Raw genomic sequence first — 13,036 nt, 5'->3', positions numbered from 1 at the left:
ATACATAAACACGTAGGCTTATGTCTGACGCGATTGGTCGATCTGCATAATCGCTCGATCTTCGCACAATTTGTTAATAATTCTGCTACCAGCCAATTCGCCCATTCTTTTTTAATTCACGGTTGTCAAAGATTGCGTCACTTAACTTCGGAGATTTCATGCAGGATCGACCAGTCGCGCAGAGTGATCGGGCGATCGTTCAGATCGGCCGCTAAAATACGGATCTACGGAACCTTTTTTCACGTAAACGTTGGCCATCCTTCACCAAGTTCACATTATCACAGTAAACAGTGACAAAACGCCAGGCTATCTATTACAGAACAAGCTGAAATCTAGGCTGACAGTCAAGACAACTTTCGTACACCTTAAAGGTACGATAATAAGTGTTACAAGTTGAATATCACACATGAAGACTATCGCTTCTTGTAACATGCGCCTTGTGCAATTCATAGCTGTGATTACTTTAGTTCAAATGAAGATTAATTTTCGAAGTGCATGCCTTCCAAAAAGTAATGCCAATATCATCTCACAGGTGATTGTCTTTATTTAAACTGACTTCAGCTAAAGCTGTCCATTACATTCAGGGTGAGGAGAAAAGTGCAGTGTCTTTTCTTGAGAAAACACGCTGTGTCAACATCTACAGCTTAAATGGCGTAGCTTTATTTTGAACCTAAGCCGTGACAGGCAGCATTGTGGATGATTTTAAAGTACAGACCATCTTCTGTTTTATGTTGTGCTAAATTAAAGGATTACTTATCTGTTCGGTGAAACATATTGCATTTATTTTTACCAAATTGTGTCAGCATGAAAAGACACCTGGTTCAATGTAAAAAATTAACGGGATTTCCCAAAGTGATGAACGCACACAATTTCAGTCCTATACGGATTTTTTTTTCGGCTCAACTGACAGACCAATCTTTGTAGCTAAATCTGTTTTCAGTCTGGTAAAGCCTTTAAACGAAACGATGTGTGCCACTTCATGTGTTGTCTCCCTATATATTATCGATCAAATCTGATCCCCATTTGCAACAAGATTGACAAATCCAGAAGCAAACAGAAGTTCGCAGAAAGGTGCGAAGAAAAACCCGAAAGGGAGAAAGGGAGACTTGATGAAAATTCCACGAACAGTTTGAAGCTGAAGGAGAAAAGAGCGAACTTTATAAAACAACCATGGATTACTTCAAACGTTTTTAAGAAGAAATACAAGAGAGAACTATAGACACAAAGACAAATGTCGTAATACTAACAGCTAAATAAATAAAGTACAAAATAAAAGTAGAAAGGCCAAAGCTGAAGAAAGATCATTACCAAGAATATCGAAGAACAAATTGTGTACAACGTTGCAAGGTATGGAAGAGCTATGTAGAGCTTGGTAATGCAAGGTTATCGTCGTGACTACATGCTATGTAAGAGAACAGTCCTGAATCGTCCGTTTTCAGTATGATTCTGCATACACCCTAGGGGGTAGGGTTAACCAGAAAAAGGGGAGCTTAATATATTCTGGATATGTTGTGAAATAACAGCTACTGCCATTCTATATTTCCAAAGATGAATGGGCTTTCCTAATGTTGAAAATGAAAGCAGCGAAGACGGAAGGCAAAGGGAAATTTTACCATCATTTCTACAATGCCTTTGTAGGAAGGGCGTAGAGAAATTTAACGAAGCTAATAAACTGTACAGAGATCTGGAGATATACCAGATAATTTAGGGTCAATACCTTCGTAACTATTAGTAGAGCTGCCAATATCGTGATCGCCAGATCCAAAGAAGTTTAATTTAACATTCTAAAAGTATTTATGCAGGTACAAAAATATAGGATTACTGCAACCACTGAAAAGAAACTAGTTAAGCCGGTGGGTAGGGTTCATAAAACTAGAGATGGCATCTTTTTAAGGGTAATGATTGAGCAAAGGATACAATTGAGACAGATCTTTATGTGCTTCTCCTGCATTGGAGCTCTGCATCAGTTAAAACACATGAAACTCATTGAGGTAATGTAAAGTAACTGAATTCCGCGACATGAAATTGTAGAACTCTAGTCATGAAGGGCGATGATATGCCTAAAGGGTATACACTTCCAAAGTAGACAGAGGAGCGGATATGTGGGCCTTACGTCAGTGAGGGAGGGGGCACAATAGTCTTTTCTTAAAAAAAATCCTCGTCTTGAGAAAAGAAACCCTAAGCTGTCTTTCTGGACTAAAAACCTGGATACGTCACTGACAGTGTGCAATGTTTTGACGTTAACCTACTTTAGAAAGGGGAACCGACTGTCATTTCTGTTGTTACTCTTATTGTCAGTTCTGTTTTCAACCGATGAAAATAATTCATTATAAAGTTCCTACTAATTTCGTGAGGGGGACTTTTAACTCTTATTTGCAGTAATTGGTCTGTCTCTTTGGACTCTGCCTCAGCCGTTTGGCGAACCTTCCTACAAGTTAATGATGTACACGTACATAAGAAATGCTATGTGGTTTTTGCTCTTATGCTCTACATTTATAGAACATCTCATAAATGAACTCCTTACGAAGAGTGTAAAGGAATCAACACCACTAAATGTTTAGAAATGAAGACTGTACAGGGCCGGACTGATTCAGAAGCATATTCTGAACAGTAAAGTTGTAGCGACCTTGGATATGAAGACCGTACAAAACGACAACAGTGAACCATAACTTTCTTATAGATTTCTTGGTTAGCGAGAAAGACATCAAATTTAACCTGACCCAATATCTATGCAGGTTTTACTTCGCAGAGTGAAGTTAAACTCATGGTTTTCGGAGGGTCTCTTCCACAAGATAATCATAATACGTGTACATGTACTTTGATATAGGCCTATGCAGAGACCACGCCGTATAGGCTATCCCACGTTTGTTACTAAAACAACTTCCAATCATGCCCGAGCATTTATTCGGCCTCTTACAGGTTTTATTTCTTGTACACACAGTCTATGTGTACCCCATACAGTTATCTAAAAAAAAACACACACACCCAAGTGTGTATTTGCCTGCAACTGGGGACCCCCTATTGTTCCTCTTTTGTTTGTACTTTAACTTTTTTAGAAGACCACCCATATGTTTTGTACACAGTTGTCAATCAGGGAACCTCTGTCAATTGGGGACCTTATTGTCCTCTATTGTTCAAAGTCCCCAACTGAATGCAGAAACAAACTCACTAACACTCAAGTTGGTGTGCGGGTGGTAATGGTGTAAGGGATATGTACTCGGCATAGAATCTGTTTTGAAGTGTAAAACTATTAGATATGTTTTCATTGTACCAACATCGCACAGACAACTCTTACCGCAGGTCCCAGACTACAATATTTCTGACGACAACAAAGGGTTCATTAAGCGGAGACTTCAGGGCGATAATGCAAACCTGCGGCCTATTTAAAGCAATCAATACAATGTACATGTACTGATTAGAGCCCATTTGTAATGCAAACAATTATTTGTTCGTACTAAAGCATATGTAAATGCGGAAAGTACAAAGACATTCCAGGATGTTATTGAACGACGGCAATCCGTTTTGAAATTTTGGAATTTAATTTAGTTTTGAATGAAATTAATTCATACAAATTCCTGAAAACCAAAATCAAGACGTTTGTCTTCGTGGGGCTCCTTTACTTCGAATTGTAAAAACAACCCCAAGGAATGAATAGAACGCTGTAGGATTTCTAGCTGCGATTATCCAAATACTTCGATTGAATTAGCGAGATTTTCATTCTTGAAAAAATGCTTGTGTGCCCCTGTTTGGCACGTTTCCTGCCCTAGGCGGATCGTATCCGTGAGGACCATGCGAGATTAACTCCCATGTCGACATTGCCTTGGGGGACGGAGCAAGTTAGAGGCCGTATGACTGTGACCTGTGTCTCTACAGATACGTAGAAGACCGGAAAAAACCCAGAGATATTCTAGGCTCAGGAATTGGGTTAGGACAGGAAATATACACGGGCTCCCTGTGAAAGAGTTGTCTGTTGAAAATTTCCCTTTAATTTGTATTACTTATTGGTCCGTTCCAGACTGAAATTCATCGATGTCTTGTTAACGTGACATGTTAACCAATATTTTCTGTTTCTACACTTCATCTCTCGTCTGTTATCAATTGATTTCAAAATAATGGACACGCCTATATCAAAGAGCAGTGAAAGTGATATATAATTCCAAAGAACTCCACAAACGCACATTACTGGTGTTCCTTGTTCACACAGAACAACAGCATGAACAACTTTTCTACTTATTATTATCAATTTTACATAATTAATTAAAATGACAAATAGAAAACGGTGCCTGTGTTCGTATTTCGGCATACTACTGACAACTGTAGCAAAGATTCAAAGTGCAAAATATAGACCGATTGCGTCCGCTAGATCACGTGATCTATAAAGGGTGTAAACCACGGACGTGTATAATAAAATCTGGACTCGCAATGCCCTTAATCAGCTTATAGAGTCATTGAATCCACTCGCGGCCATTTTACCGAGCCAAATACAAAGCTTTCCTGGTAATGCCCGCCTTTTTTCTTCCTGACGTCAATAGTAGGGAGCCAACCCACGCCTTTGTATTCGGCTCGGTAAAATGGCCGCTGGTTTGCTTCTTTTTCATACAAAGGCGTTGCAAGTCCAGGTTTTTCATATACGTCCGTGGTGTAAACCCCACAGCAATGTGTGTTTTTTGTGTGTTGTTTACAAACAAAGCCGATTTACGGTATAGTAGGCCTACCCAGAACATCAGTGTAGAACGTTTTCGAACCCCTAGGAAAGATAAGTTATTAATTTTCAGAAATTTAAAATACAAAACTGCTTCAGATTGATGCTGATTGCAGCAACATGGACATATAAATAAAAAGTTAGAGATCCTGACGTTTCGATCCTTGCAGATGCTTAATAGAAATGTTGCCTTGAACATTCTGCGAGGAACAGAAATGCCTGGCCTCGAAATTTTCATATCTAAAAATCAATAATTCGGCACTATGAACTGTCCTTCACAATGACCGACGAAGCCTCCAGACTATTTGCTCTTGATGGGCCGATAATCTTCTTAACATAAGACAACTAATCAGAAACTCATTTAAGGCCAGTGCATACTTAAGTGCGGAGCAAGTTAGAAGTCAAAAACATTTGCGGTAAAGTCCGTCACAGATGTAACTCGTTTACCTTTTTCAAATTCCCAGAGCGAATGTTTGACGTGGCGACACAAATTCGTATTTGTGGCGGCCGCCTTTGTGTCGCATGTAACCTTCCTTCGGGACTGTAAGTTCGTAATTTACCGTCTTGAATACATCAACACGTAACACTAGCCTTCACACAGGTCAAAGAATGAGAAAACTTAGGACATCTTGAATTTTGTACGAACATGTCTTAACATCATACAACCAGTCGGCGACGGGAAGGGAAACCGCATCGTCTTAATTCATCATTGATTGATCTCGTGGGGGTGTCTTAACTTGGGTGATGCTTAAAAAGCATCATCGCAAATGAGCCATAGATATCCAGATGTCTTAATATTCAAGTAATTGTGAATGTGGTTCTGGTACAGTATGTAGCAAGTACAGTTCCAGGTATGCAGAAGGCAGAATAATGAAGGCCGTAATTGCTCGTACATGGCAAATTGCCCCGTGTGACGTTTCCCTTTTATAGGGTTAATTAGTCACTGGAAAAGCTACGATAAATATTTCAAACGGAATCAACCTGTAATGACGATATTTCGAATGATTTCAGGTAATTGTGACCCACGCCGCATTTATGCAAAGGGTCCGCCTGGAATGGTGGGATGAGACTATTACAAGTCAGGTTAGTCTTCGGGAAAGTTGTGAATTCTATTTAAAGTTATTTTTTCTCTCAAGAAAAACGCTGTATCCTAGCTTCAGGATTGTCCTGCAGACATGCAATTATAGTTTAAAACCTAAATTTGACTCATTTTTAACTGACATACTACTACGCTTATCGGCATAGTAGGAATTAATAAAAATATTTCGAAAAAGCTTAAACTGGTGTTTGAATCTGCAGTAATTAACAATAACGTGAATGACCATGATATTCAGCAATTTCACAGCTTATCAAATTGTTTCATTGACCTCTGTTTTTATACTCGTTCCTGGGACAATGACAGCATTTGCTGGTACAGTGCATATCGTAAATTCGTTCTACACTGAAGTTCAAGTGTACTATTGTGCCCTTATATAGAGAGGCAGGTATTAGAAATTATTACCAGAGGATTATGTCATTCCCTAGAAAAACTAGGACAGTATCACTGTCCAACAAAATGAAAATCGAATTCAAGCTATCTTTTATCATTAACCCTGATCAGTGGGTTGGTCTAGTTTTGTTATCAATCCTAATTCTCCACGGGACATACACTATCGCAGGAGACTGTGTATAACGATACTTCTCTGGTGGTTCAGCACCTGTAGGCCATAGGCGTTAATGTACATGGTGAACTCGGTCTCACGCTTACAAAACTCTTATAGGAAAATAAATGAAGCACTTCTATTCCTCCGGTATTAGTATAATGCTATAGTCGATAATCATCTCTGAACACTTATTCTCATGTTGCACTCTGTGACTCCCCTTGAGGGTTTAGACTTCACAAAGTTGAAAATGGCATTTCAGTCTCCCATTCTTTGGAGAGGCGCTGCTGTTCACATAAAAACCACAATTCAGGCATACTAGCGATTCACATTGCTTTCAATCATGGAAATCAATGTCCCTCTTTTTCAGAAAAGATTTAAATTGATCACGGAATGTTACTCCCCTCTCGTAATATATGCTTGAAAGGCTAATAACTGAAATGCATGCATGCGTAGCTTGCCGGGTCGAGTTGTGGCAGGCTAGTGTAAGATTCAATTGACACGCTTCACTTCTATTAACGAATACAAAGTCACGAGAGCACCTGCATATGCCTAATTGAACGACACCTGGAAAATCTCGTTGAATATCACAGTTTCCGCGACGGCAGATGATATGACCCCCTCCCATTAAAAAATGTTATCACAAAACAGACATCAGAAAGTAACCGGAAAAGGTGGCAGTTTTCAAGAATCTCTGCATGTGGTATGTATGATCCGTTGATGAGAATGGAATCAAACACGAACTATTTCACAGTCCCCCATCCTAATAAACAGCCTTCAAACATCCATTCTTACTCGTTATGCCGGTACTCTGCCGGACTTTGCTTATACATCACATTTCACGTTCTTGTCATTATTTTTTTTACACAAAAACTACTTCAAAAAATGAAAGGGATGTAACATCGAGACCCACGAAAGGTGTTAAATAGATGACAAACGTTTCAGTCGAAAAACTAGGGATCAAACTATGTTTTAAGAAATACAAATGTTATTGGTCTTCAAATCGGTCTAGCTAGGTATGTGGTCTCTCTATATGCCTTTTAATGTATACATATCACTGTATGATTTGATTGAGATCTGCTAATAACCAATTAAAATAAAAACACAGAAATTAAACTGAAGGAAAAAGAACTTCCCTCAAACAAGCTTTTGCTAATAAAAAGAGTAAAAACCATCCGTGAGAAGTTAATTAACCAGCACGGTTGTAGAATTATCCACTGAATCTGTTGCCGATCAAAATATAATTTAATATTCCACAAATCAACCTGTGGACAATTGCTAAAGAGGAATATATGTACGAGTTGTTCAAATTTTAAAGTCCAACCTAATGGAGACGCCTTAAATAATAAACGGAGATCTGAAATATACACGTATACTGTGTAATAGGTAGGAAATGTGGGAGGTTGTCTGGTAATAAGCAGATCATTGGCATGGGCTAACATGGGCTAACCTCTATGATATCCTACAGACATGCATGGGGTCACCACTCTTCCGCATTTAAGCCTTTCATGCAATATACTGTCCGAACTTCAAGCAATACCCGAACTACTGTCCGAATCTCCCTTATTTTAAATCGACGTATCCCCTACTGACGTCATGACGCAAAATTTGTTATAAAGGAAAGGTAAATTTCTGTATAGACATTCTCAACAAAATGTAAAATGGCAAAAGGGAATATTGCCGATTTCTGAGCAGTGAACGTAATATATTACCGCTCCGATACGAGAAGTTTAAAACTAGCATCAGTTTCTACTCAGCTTGTGTTTGGCTAGAAAATGTTGTTCATTGTGTGGCTTAATTTAAATGTGCAACTCACCACGAAGAATTAAGTGTTAGGTCTCAAAGACTAGACAAAGCAAAACAGCAACCTTTAAAGAACTCGTATGACTGCAGTACATCCCTGAATTCTAGACCAACTTGTAAAAGAAAAGTTCAAATGATTTACATTACCACTGAATTCATTGATGGCGTGGTCTGAGGCGCCCAGAGCCAGAACGTGCGCAGCGTTGCAACAGAATGAACTATGATGTGGCAAGGAAACTAGTCGCCTCCGAAAGCTGCGAGGGGAGAGTTAGGTCTAACGCTGCAGTCCAGGTTGAGATCTCCAAAGCAACTAACCAGCAGTAGCGACTACAGTGTGCGTAGTGTGTCACTACGCTAGTTTACGCGTCTGAGGGGCTGTACAAATTTCAAACTAAAGAGGGCGCGTGTTCAGTCGTTTGTTTAATTCAGCGCCTCATAGGGAAAACATGCCTAATTTATTTTTCAGGGAAAGCAGTAGTCTTTTTTTCTGGAAAAGTATGACAGTTGGTTAATAAATCAGTTTCTTTTAACCTAAGCCTGTTCTTAGAAATTTTCCATGCAAACCAATTAGTATTGACTGCCGCATGGCAAAGAAATCCTGCTAAAAGCGTGTTCCATCAACACGCAATGTTTTCGGACTTCATTAGACTGCAAGACGGACATGTCTTTCAGGCAGCTGTGTCTTAACCATTCTAATTTTTTTTTCTTCAGAAAAGATCTATTTACGGTTTTTCACACCTTTACCATCCAGTTGCTTTAATCTCGATAGTGGTAATAACTAACATCTCGTCATCACACTATGTCTATTTTGTGGGGTGGAAACTTTTACCCGGAGTAATTAATGATTCATCTTTCTTCTCATGAAGTGTTACTAGCGCATAACTTGACGTCAAAAGCCAATACAGGATTACAGTTTCGTTTGTTATGCATTCATCCATCCGTCAATCCGTCGTTTACTGTCGACTTCCTACACACTGTCTACTGCAGAATCCTTGTCACAGACTGTCCATAAGAATTGTAAGAAGTCACTCTCATGATTGAAAAGAAAAGGGTACCAGTCTGACAGCGTTTTAAACTTTCCTCTAAACGGAGATAACGTGATAGAGATTACTTTAAACCGGAAGGAATTTTACTACAATCGTCGAACAACATCTTGGAACAGGGTCATTAAAATTCCATTGCATACCGGCATCCATATCAGTGTTAATTTTACCTTGCATCTATGTCTGTCGCAAAAGCCCTATGACATCACTTGATGTGATTGTGTCAAGAGGTTTTGTCAGATTTTACTGTACTAAATTTTCCTCTGGTCCACTCCAAAAATCTGAATTGCAGATGACGCACGTCTTTCAGCCGGAGTAAGAAACATGATGCCAGTTTTCGATATCGTAACAGCAAACAGGTAGATTTTGCTGACGGCAAATTCCTTCGTATAGACTAATTTTGACACTATTTGCGTGCTGAATTGTCAAACCTGATGACATCGTTGGCTTTTTACGCCACTTAAACAAATTAAATTCCCATCATTATTAAAATTATTCGAGGATATAGTGGCAAGGCCTCGTCAACTTTCTCTGCACAAGGACGTTAATTCAAGGTGAAAAACAGTAGGTAATAGGTGAACTAATAAAAAAAATACTGCATATCAGCGCATTAGCGGATGGGGGGCGTGTCTCCTCCCTAAAAGATGACAGTATTATTTACGTTAAAAATAATAAAAAGAAAGCAAGATTTAGGACCTTTCATGGTCTTTCCCTCTAAGAGTTCGTAAAAAGACTCCAAATATACCTCCACCTCTGAGAAAGACCACAAAAGGTTGTATAAAGAAATTCCCACTTTTGCCCCCCCCCACGGGCCTACTTTATATCTCAAAAAAGATATACAAGTAGCATGGGATTACCTCTCTGATTAAAACTGCTGTGCTGGGTCAGCATTTCGTGTCGGGAAATTGTTTGAAATTAATGAATATATATAGGGTTCGATCGTTATTGTTGATAAATGGGACGGTATGACGCATATTAAAACATTTTGGAAGGGTGTCCTTCAATGGGGTGCAAATAATGCTTGTCATAATCGCCAGTCTCTAAATTTGAACAGATCCAATCTTTATGAATTCTAAGTTGAAGCACCAACTACCTTAAGTGCAGTTAAAATAATTATTGCCTTTAAATAATTGCAGCCACCGGCCCCCAAAAGGGAGAACCAGTCAGCCAATTTAGAGCTGGTCCTCGTCGTTTATTAATAATAAAACTGATCTATAAAAGGCAATGGGAACCAGTCAAGCGATATATTTGGAGTTGGTGCCCGCTGTTGATAAATACTTCATAGCGGCTGACTTACGGCTAGTGACCAGTTTCAGTGTTTATACCAAGCCACGAAATATACATCTTTCCTAAAAAAGACCAAATTCTTACTTAAAAGGAACTTTACCTTCGTCTCTATTGGTTACAAGTTACAGCAGGTGCTTTTGGTTAAATGCAGTGACCTTAATCGGACGATTTAACTGATTGAACTTCCAAACATGTAAGAAATTCCATTCACGAACAAGGCGATTAATTTATACCTCAAACAAATATTAACTTTTTATCATGCTAAAATATAACGAGGAGGACTACTATTTTAAGGACTTTTCTCTACTGTGTGTAAGTTAAGTTGCAGCTACCGAGTACGAAACTATCATCTTTATTCCTCTATATGTTCGTAAGTTTTGTTCATGAAGATGGTTTATCATTTGTTTTGAACAAATCTTAAAGGCGTGATAGATCGAGATAGTCTGAGCTAACTAATTTACAACCGCGAAAATAACCTTCCGGGCAAGTTGATAGTTTATCCAGCTCGCATTACAACTTTGCGTATCATGTTATCCAATCATTTTCGAACATAACTTGATATTTTTCGGGTTTTTTTTTTTAACTTCTGTCCTGACTAAGATGTAAAATACCCATTGCCAATCGACACAAAACGACTCCAAACGAAATGTGCTAGAATGAAACGACTGAGCATATGGACATTTTAGTGTGACTTCAAAAGCTGGTAAGGTGAGATACCTTCCTTGCCAAGAGAGCTGGAAGGACCTTTATGTTTCCAAGCCAACTGCCTGGGACCATTTCATACCTTCTGACAAATAGTTGATTCAAATTCCAGAAGAAATTTGATCAAGGAGGTAATGCGATTCGTCCATATTCAGAAAAAATCACTTACAAAAAACATATAGCGAAAAGTAATCCATATCGGTGGTTTTCTCATCGCCCGTCGCTTCATCTCTCGAGAAATTCTTTCACTATGAATGAATCCCAATAGTGACTTTTTTTTTCTCAACTGAAGGAAGCTACTGCACTCTTGGGAGTTGAAAGTTGTACATTGGGGAATGACCAATAGAGGCTTATGTGTAACCACATACATAACACGACCTTCGAAAGCGAAGCGAATTAACGCCACGAAATATCACAACGAAATGAGTTTAACTTTCGCAATCTCTCATCACGAATATTGATACCGTGCACGATACGGGGCCGATGGGTACCCCCCCATATCCAATCCCTATACACACTCTAGACTATTGTTACCTAACACACACACCCTAAAAGTCTGTAAAGAATTCCTGAGATTCCGATCAAACAATGACCAACACAATCCCTATACACGCTCTAAACTATTGTTACCTAACTCATCCCCCCTTGAAGTCTGAAAAGAATTCCTGAGATTCCGATCAAACAATGACCAACACCAAGGCGGGGGAGGGACTCTCCGCCCCATATCTTGCATCATATGCGAATATTTGATCTGACGTCACATTTTTGGTATCGACATATCATTTCCGCAACTTATAGTTATGTATCTTAGTTGACATGCCCATTGTCAAGGGATGTGTACCTAGACTTGGTATTTACATAAAGTACTCCTCGAAAAGTAAGTCTACGGCCACAGTTTTCGCTCGTCAACAAATCCCGCAAGAGACGAAAGTCTCAAAATGTTCGTCAAATATTTGTGAAAAAACTTACATCAACGTTGACTACAAAAGCCCACTTCAGTTTTTCTCGACGGGAGAGCAAATGCGAATTGGTCACCTCAAGTTCCCCATTTGCAAATTTTCAAAAGGTTGGGAAACTCTGCCGAATTTCCCAATATTTGGCGACATCAAATTCGCTTTCTTGGTCGCGTTCGGTGTCGCACAGAGTATAAATCGGCGATTAATTTGACGATTTCTTAACTCTGCATGATGACATTATTTGCCGTCCTAAAGTCGTATTCGTCACCTGGTTGCCGCTGCCGACTGTCACGCTCTATGGACCAAGCACAATATGGCTGTCTCCACAGTCATGCAACATCGCGCCCAGTATCCAAATGGCTTCGTGCTGCTTTCTCTAAAGGCAAAAGACAGTGACGACTTCATAAAGAGTGTTTGGACAACTTGTTGAAAGTCTGCAATTGTATTTGAGCTTCAGATTGGAAAAAAGCGAATTTGATGTCGCCAAATATTGGGAAATTGGGCAAAGTTTCCCAGGTGCTTAGCCATTGATTTCTTACTCCACTACAAGACTTGGTAAGGAGATGGAATTGCAGTACAAGCTGAAGAAACCACTGCTATGCATAATTGAACTGATGACGTATGGAATACTTCTTTAAAACAAGAACCCTAATTATCAAACGTGAAATTATCCAAGGACATAAAACGTCCAAAAGCCCCAGTGCACCTTTGATCAGCTGACACTATATTTCCCCTTGAACTACGCAACCACGTGACCACATTTGGTGTCACAGAAAAATACGTTCTGATGATTTCCAGAATTTTTCATGCTTGAAACATTGTCGTCTGAAATCATTGACCTCAAACATCCATCGCTACACGTGCATGAAGCTTTCGAACAGTAAATTCCAGCTATGTGTCTGC

The 13,036-nt window shown here is 39.2% G+C and overlaps 1 protein-coding gene across 4 annotated transcripts in view; it reads right to left on the bottom strand.

Annotated features, from left to right (window-relative positions):
- LOC110984738 (gastrin-releasing peptide receptor-like) overlaps positions 1-8,489 on the bottom strand; it is a 39,438-nt gene extending 30,949 nt beyond the window's left edge. For 3 of the 4 annotated variants that reach the window (XM_087137001.1, XM_022245206.2, XM_022245205.2), the window contains exon 1: positions 8,293-8,489. The gene's annotated coding sequence lies outside the window, so the exon portion shown is untranslated. Of the gene's footprint in view, positions 1-8,287 lie in introns of all 4 variants that reach the window. The other variant, XM_022245209.2, reaches the window with a different exon arrangement.
- Between the last annotated feature and the right edge of the window lie 4,547 nt (positions 8,490-13,036).

Source organism: Acanthaster planci, linkage group LG05, assembly GCF_054643075.1.
Source record: "Acanthaster planci isolate LZ-2023a linkage group LG05, COTS_SCS, whole genome shotgun sequence".
Lineage (NCBI taxonomy): Eukaryota > Metazoa > Echinodermata > Asteroidea > Valvatida > Acanthasteridae > Acanthaster > Acanthaster planci.
This window is presented reverse-complemented; position numbering and strand designations above follow the sequence as displayed.